Source organism: Mytilus californianus, unplaced genomic scaffold (assembly GCF_021869535.1).
Source record: "Mytilus californianus isolate M0D057914Y unplaced genomic scaffold, xbMytCali1.0.p SCAF_9, whole genome shotgun sequence".
NCBI lineage: Eukaryota > Metazoa > Mollusca > Bivalvia > Mytilida > Mytilidae > Mytilus > Mytilus californianus.
In genome coordinates this window covers 74332581-74340986 of record NW_026262745.1, presented here as the reverse complement: position 1 = coordinate 74340986, position 8406 = coordinate 74332581, and the positions used below count along the sequence as shown (strand labels likewise).

The window sequence follows — 8406 nt, the reverse complement described above, 5'->3', positions numbered from 1 at the left end:
CGGAAAAGGAAAGTGTTTTCATTTTTTGTTTTTGATTTCTCTAAATCAAAAATGAAAATCAAAAGTGTTTCCGTTTTTCGTTTTTGAATAATTCACTAAAGAAGAGTTTTGTATTTAATTTTAATTATTTCTCGTTTTATAATGTACAATGTTTTTATTTCTTGTTTCACAGTCATTGATTATAGGTTACAAGAGCGCAATTATTTGTTTACATTCAACCGGCAAAATTTTTACCCCAAGATGGTACTCAGAATAACAAACTTTGAGGCTCCTGATTGGATGATGCAGGTTGGAATTATTTTTTATTTGAAAGCTTATCCATTTAGGTTTGAAAATAGGTGAAAATTAAATTCATAATTCACAATGTGTAGAAGATATAATTTTTTTATTAACTGAGGAGCCATTCAAAATTAACCTTTCCAATTTAGTGCGGAATTTGGAAGCTTCCATAACAACTGCATTTTAGGGCACTTTTTGCCGCATGACCATGTACTTTTTTTTTGCTGTAATAAAAGGCTGACATCTATAGTCACAGGAACTGCTACCCATTTTTATCTAGTTTGTTTATTCTTCAAGAAATAAATTTTTGAATACCACTGGGGTCCTATGGAAAATGCATTACAAATAATTGCGCTCTTGTAACCTATACTGAAAATGGACTTTTACTTTCACTTTCAAAAACTAAGTATTTTTGGAACTTTTTAAAACACACGAGTGATTTGGATCAATACTCTGTCACAATGGATGCCTTTTGGGACAATATTGGACTCAAATTTTTTAAGAAAACTGAAGTTATGGGGAATGGGAAGGAATGTGTTGAATGGGTCGGAGCAAAAAAGGGAAAATCTTGTTATGGCATACAAGTTGTGAAATGGCCAGGGGGAGAGGAAAAAAGGGAGGCTGCACATAGACTGGCATACATGATTAAGCATAGATTGACAAGATATGATATGCCACAAATAGATGAGAACAACAATAAAGTAGAATGTAGCCATATTTGTCACCAAACTCTCTGTGTCAATCCTGAACACATAACTATTGAACCTCATGCTATAAATCAAGACCGCCTACATTGTAAAAATCAGGGCCATTGCTCTAAAAGTCACAAGCCATATTGTTTAATATGTAATTTAATAAATAAATATTTATTTTCTAACAGATCTTATTCTCTTTCGGTCATTTCTGCTGTATGAATGGTCACTATGTTTCTGCGGAGTAGATTTCAGTCCTTGATCACATTTTAGCAACATATTTTTTTCATATTCTATTATTTCACTTAGTTTTTCATACAGTTTGTACAGTTTAGCCCTTTTATCACTTCTAAATTGCTTGTATTGCATAGTCTTTTTGTGCTGTTTTTGTAAAATGTCAACTTTTTGTATTTCTTTTAGAGCCTTGTATGCAGAGCCTCCCACTGGGACTTCACAATGAAGAGCAGTACAAAGTTCTAGAACTGATTCTCCTGGACCAAAATTAACACTGTGAGCAGCTGAATGAGCACGACCGGTAACATTTCTTTTAAAAGTAACATTTGACGGTAAAGAACGCCTCAGGCTACGGTTAAATCCCTCAACAAAATTAGTGTTCATATTAAGTCTGGTCTTCTCAAGTATATTTGGGCCAAGACGCAGGTTGACTGTCTTTCTTATAAAGTCTATATTTTGTTGTGAGTGTGCAATTTTGAATGTTTTTGGTAGTAGTGACCTTCCTATAAGCCATACTTTCTGTAATCCATTACATAAAAATGAATGTTTTTTACACGAGGAATGATTTCCAGTGTAACAGTTGACGATTGCGTCAACGACATGCGATATTTTATATTTGATTTTTTGAAAGTTTCCACTGTAAATTTTCCTTGCCTGAGCCAGCTCGGCATTACACCTTTCTGTCAAATCCACTGAAAAACAATTCAGTAGTTTTTGTCTCTTCACTTGTGTTCTTGCTGGCATGATCTGTAACAGGTTCTTATCATTCTTCGTACGCTTACGGATATTCTCAGACACATGCCGTGTATCAAGGAAATGTTCAGGCTGAGTACTTGTGGTGCCTTCTTCATACAAGTCTTGTGCAGCCCTGTATGCAGAGCTGTCAGGATCAGTAACCAGGTGCTCAACCTCAATGTTGTCTGCCTTAAGATCAAGGATACACTCTTTGGCCCATGTATATTCATCCCCAATACTTTTGACCATTGGAATGTTGGCACTACATTCATCTGTACACTGTGCATGTAAACGGCCTGAGTCAGGATCCACCTCAAGGCTTGAATGTATTGAACAAAGCTTATTTTTTATATTTATGCTTAGTATATTATGGTCTGTTGTTATATTTTCAGCTGTGGTATAGACAGTTTGTGTTGCAGGCTGAAATGGAGTGCGTCCAACACCGGAATACAGCGGATTGTTATACATTCCGTCCATCTGCACACTGATTGTGTTTGGATCTTCCTTCCCTCTGAGGCGATTGATTTCAATAATTTCATTTTTTCTTTTTCTCAGGTCCATTTTATTCACATCTACAATGTTTTTAAGTACTTTATTTGCTCTTCTTTGTAGACTGGATGCTGCTGGTGCCTGCATTTTACCACTTAGAATGATTTTGCGCATACTGGAGGAAGCTATTGGGGTCTGACTCAGGCCAACATGTACAGCTGTATCTAGTTTTGATGGTTTTCTTCCTGGCTTTCCTGTTTCTAATTCTTCGTATAAGCTAAACTTATCCGATATATAACTGCAACTTGTACAAATCAAAGTCTGGCGAGAAGAGAATCCTCTTTTCTCCTCTTTCTCTAAATCGCATGATAGTTTACCCTCACAGGCAGGACTTTTTTGCTGGTGCTCCCTAAAGGCCTTGTTCCACATTTCTGCCATCTTGTAAATGCACACCGTACGATAAGAATTGAAGTCAGGCCTGGAAAAACACAAAAAATTGCACATTTACACCTGTATCAAGAATATTTTCAACAAATAATTTTTCTGAATTAGAGTTACCTGCCCCTTGCTTGGGTATGAAATTTTTTAAACTGACTGTTGGACATTTTGACATAGTTTTATAGGGCTAATTATCTCTTTTTCATTTAAACAAAACATAAAATTACTTAATTAAAGAAGGAAAAGACAGAGTAAATTCCAGGTTAATATATTTTTAGTGTAAGAAATGTGAAATTTTGTGAATTTTCAGTATATTTTAGCAGTTTTAGACCTATTTTGTACTGTGATATTTCTTAATTGTTCATCTGTAACTGTTTTCTCTATTTAAAAGTTAGATTATATATCTTTGCCTTACCTTTTGTCATTTACAGCAGGATTCCTGTTTTTTTTGGGAACAGAGACCTCATCAGACTTTGGTCGCAGTAGTTTGGCCGCACGAGCAGACCGCCTGGCTTTTTCCTCTGGATCAGTGTATGGATCATTAACTACTAAATTGTACTTTTTCATGGTAAGTCTTGTATATTTAGGTGTGTCATAGTCACTTTTCACTGGCAGTAGTTTAGTCCTTTTTTTGTTATGAGGTATACTTCCAGCCTTAAATTTAAAGATATTTCCTTTTTTGAACCCAGACATATTGGAATTGTACAGTTTTCACTTTAATTTTTTAGTGTTTGTAAAGTTTTTATATACCCTTGTAAAGTAGGACACTATTTTATCTTTTTGCAATACAAGTTGAATGGAAAGTTCATTCAGTAATTAAAAATATTTGAGATTGAGCACATGCCTCCCTCAGAATTTGACAAATTCTCTAAACAGGCCATATGATAAACTTTGGATTTTTTTATAGCCACTATGAAGACAACCACTTTTAATTGCTATCATTCCTGTATCTCTTATCTTCAGTAATAAAAATATAAATGATAACGATCCAGAGTGCATCTTCAGTACACTTTATTTTCAAAAATATATGACAAAAAGTCCAAAATTTGGCTAATTTTGACAACTTTAAGAAAAGTAAGGGTAGAATCCACCCTGAATGAACATTTGAATCAACTTGTACATGCATAAAGAGAAATGTTAATTTTATAAATAAAAACACTTAACAAATGAACTTTTAATGTTATTTAATGGTAATTTTTTTATTTTCATGACAGCATTCTTGAAATCTGTAGATGAAATTCCTCTTTGGCCGCAAGGCACGGGTTGTTCCTTCATATGGTAGTTTTTCTTAAGTAACTCAACCAATTTCTTCCAAACTTGGTATTTCTTCCTAATATAAGTTCTGTGTTTAACAGATACATTTTTGTCCTGATTCGAGTCAATTTTATTCTTTCTATAGGTTACAAGAGCGCAATTATTTGTTTACATTCAACCGGCAAAATTTTTACCCAAGATGGTACTCAGAATAAAAAACTTTGAGGCTCCTGATTGGATGATGCAGGTTGGAATTATTTTTTATTTGAAAGCTTATCCATTTAGGTTTGAAAATAGGTGAAAATTAAATTCATAATTCACAATGTGTAGAAGATATAATTTTTTTATTAACTGAGGAGCCATTCAAAATTAACCTTTCCAATTTAGTGCGGAATTTGGAAGCTTCCATAACAACTGCATTTTAGGGCACTTTTTGCCGCATGACCATGTACTTTTTTTTTGCTGTATTAAAAGGCTGACATCTATAGTCACAGGAACTGCTACCCATTTTTATCTAGTTTGTTTATTCTTCAAGAAATAAATTTTTGAATACCACTGGGGTCCTATGGAAAATGCATTACAAATAATTGCGCTCTTGTAACCTATACTGAAAATGGACTTTTACTTTCACTTTCAAAAACTAAGTATTTTTGGAACTTTTTAAAACACACGAGTGATTTGGATCAATACTCTGTCACAATGGATGCCTTTTGGGACAATATTGGACTCAAATTTTTTAAGAAAACTGAAGTTATGGGGAATGGGAAGGAATGTGTTGAATGGGTCGGAGCAAAAAAGGGAAAATCTTGTTATGGCATACAGGTTGTGAAATGGCCAGGGGGAGAGGAAAAAAGGGAGGCTGCACATAGACTGGCATACATGATTAAGCATAGATTGACAAGATATGATATGCCACAAATAGATGAGAACAACAATAAAGTAGAATGAAGCCATATTTGTCACCAAACTCTCTGTGTCAATCCTGAACACATAACTATTGAACCTCATGCTATAAATCAAGACCGCCTACATTGTAAAAATCAGGGCCATTGCTCTAAAAGTCACAAGCCATATTGTTTAATATGTAATTTAATAAATAAATATTTATTTTCTAACAGATCTTATTCTCTTTTGGTCATTTCTGCTGTATGAATGGTCACTATGTTTCTGCGGAGTAGATTTCAGTCCTTGATCACATTTTAGCAACATATTTTTTTCATATTCTATTATTTCACTTAGTTTTTCATACAGTTTGTACAGTTTAGCCCTTTTATCACTTCTAAATTGCTTGTATTGCATAGTCTTTTTGTGCTGTTTTTGTAAAATGTCAACTTTTTGTATTTCTTTTAGAGCCTTGTATGCAGAGCCTCCCACTGGGACTTCACAATGAAGAGCAGTACAAAGTTCTAGAACTGATTCTCCTGGACCAAAATTAACACTGTGAGCAGCTGAATGAGCACGACCGGTAACATTTCTTTTAAAAGTAACATTTGACGGTAAAGAACGCCTCAGGCTACGGTTAAATCCCTCAACAAAATTAGTGTTCATATTAAGTCTGGTCTTCTCAAGTATATTTGGGCCAAGACGCAGGTTGACTGTCTTTCTTATAAAGTCTATATTTTGTTGTGAGTGTGCAATTTTGAATGTTTTTGGTAGTAGTGACCTTCCTATAAGCCATACTTTCTGTAATCCATTACATAAAAATGAATGTTTTTTACACGAGGAATAATTTCCAGTGTAACAGTTGACGATTGCGTCAACGACATGCGATATTTTATATTTGATTTTTTGAAAGTTTCCACTGTAAATTTTCCTTGCCTGAGCCAGCTCGGCATTACACCTTTCTGTCAAATCCACTGAAAAACAATTCAGTAGTTTTTGTCTCTTCACTTGTGTTCTTGCTGGCATGATCTGTAACAGGTTCTTATCATTCTTCGTACGCTTACGGATATTCTCAGACACATGCCGTGTATCAAGGAAATGTTCAGGCTGAGTACTTGTGGTGCCTTCTTCATACAAGTCTTGTGCAGCCCTGTATGCAGAGCTGTCAGGATCAGTAACCAGGTGCTCAACCTCAATGTTGTCTGCCTTAAGATCAAGGATACACTCTTTGGCCCATGTATATTCATCCCCAATACTTTTGACCATTGGAATGTTGGCACTACATTCATCTGTACACTGTGCATGTAAACGGCCTGAGTCAGGATCCACCTCAAGGCTTGAATGTATTGAACAAAGCTTATTTTTTATATTTATGCTTAGTATATTATGGTCTGTTGTTATATTTTCAGCTGTGGTATAGACAGTTTGTGTTGCAGGCTGAAATGGAGTGCGTCCAACACCGGAATACAGCGGATTGTTATACATTCCGTCCATCTGCACACTGATTGTGTTTGGATCTTCCTTCCCTCTGAGGCGATTGATTTCAATAATTTCATTTTTTCTTTTTCTCAGGTCCATTTTATTCACATCTACAATGTTTTTAAGTACTTTATTTGCTCTTCTTTGTAGACTGGATGCTGCTGGTGCCTGCATTTTACCACTTAGAATGATTTTGCGCATACTGGAGGAAGCTATTGGGGTCTGACTCAGGCCAACATGTACAGCTGTATCTAGTTTTGATGGTTTTCTTCCTGGCTTTCCTGTTTCTAATTCTTCGTATAAGCTAAACTTATCCGATATATAACTGCAACTTGTACAAATCAAAGTCTGGCGAGAAGAGAATCCTCTTTTCTCCTCTTTCTCTAAATCGCATGATAGTTTACCCTCACAGGCAGGACTTTTTTGCTGGTGCTCCCTAAAGGCCTTGTTCCACATTTCTGCCATCTTGTAAATGCACACCGTACGATAAGAATTGAAGTCAGGCCTGGAAAAACACAAAAAATTGCACATTTACACCTGTATCAAGAATATTTTCAACAAATAATTTTTCTGAATTAGAGTTACCTGCCCCTTGCTTGGGTATGAAATTTTTTAAACTGACTGTTGGACATTTTGACATAGTTTTATAGGGCTAATTATCTCTTTTTCATTTAAACAAAACATAAAATTACTTAATTAAAGAAGGAAAAGACAGAGTAAATTCCAGGTTAATATATTTTTAGTGTAAGAAATGTGAAATTTTGTGAATTTTCAGTATATTTTAGCAGTTTTAGACCTATTTTGTACTGTGATATTTCTTAATTGTTCATCTGTAACTGTTTTCTCTATTTAAAAGTTAGATTATATATCTTTGCCTTACCTTTTGTCATTTACAGCAGGATTCCTGTTTTTTTTGGGAACAGAGACCTCATCAGACTTTGGTCGCAGTAGTTTGGCCGCACGAGCAGACCGCCTGGCTTTTTCCTCTGGATCAGTGTATGGATCATTTACTACTAAATTGTACTTTTTCATGGTAAGTCTTGTATATTTAGGTGTGTCATAGTCACTTTTCACTGGCAATAGTTTAGTCCTTTTTTTGTTATGAGGTATACTTCCAGCCTTAAATTTAAAGATATTTCCTTTTTTGAACCCAGACATATTGGAATTGTACAGTTTTCACTTTAATTTTTTAGTGTTTGTAAAGTTTTTATATACCCTTGTAAAGTAGGACACTATTTTATCTTTTTGCAATACAAGTTGAATGGAAAGTTCATTCAGTAATTAAAAATATTTGAGATTGAGCACATGCCTCCCTCAGAATTTGACAAATTCTCTAAACAGGCCATATGATAAACTTTGGATTTTTTTATAGCCACTATGAAGACAACCACTTTTAATTGCTATCATTCCTGTATCTCTTATCTTCAGTAATAAAAATATAAATGATAACGATCCAGAGTGCATCTTCAGTACACTTTATTTTCAAAAATATATGACAAAAAGTCCAAAATTTGGCTAATTTTGACAACTTTAAGAAAAGTAAGGGTAGAATCCACCCTGAATGAACATTTGAATCAACTTGTACATGCATAAAGAGAAATGTTAATTTTATAAATAAAAACACTAAACAAATGAACTTTTAATGTTATTTAATGGTAATTTTTTTATTTTCATGACAGCATTCTTGAAATCTGTAGATGAAATTCCTCTTTGGCCGCAAGGCACGGGTTGTTCCTTCATATGGTAGTTTTTCTTAAGTAACTCAACCAATTTCTTCCAAACTTGGTATTTCTTCCTAATATAAGTTCTGTGTTTAACAGATACATTTTTGTCCTGATTCGAGTCAATTTTATTCTTTCTATAGGTTACAAGAGCGCAATTATTTGTTTACATTCAACCGGCAAAATTTTTACCCAAGATGGTA

The 8406-nt window shown here is 34.4% G+C and overlaps 1 long non-coding RNA gene across 2 annotated transcripts; it reads left to right on the top strand.

The window, feature by feature from the left end:
- The first annotated feature begins 869 nt into the window (after positions 1–869).
- Positions 870–7946, top strand: LOC127715723 (uncharacterized). 2 transcript variants are annotated; one of them, XR_007988571.1, is made up of 4 exons: positions 870–1506; positions 3299–3435; positions 5472–5586; positions 7379–7946. It is a non-coding gene; the product is annotated as an uncharacterized LOC127715723 (long non-coding RNA). The 2 variants fall into 2 exon arrangements; XR_007988570.1 differs by lacking the exon at positions 7379–7946 and having other exon boundaries at positions 5472–5755.
- Positions 7947–8406: the final 460 nt, after the last annotated feature.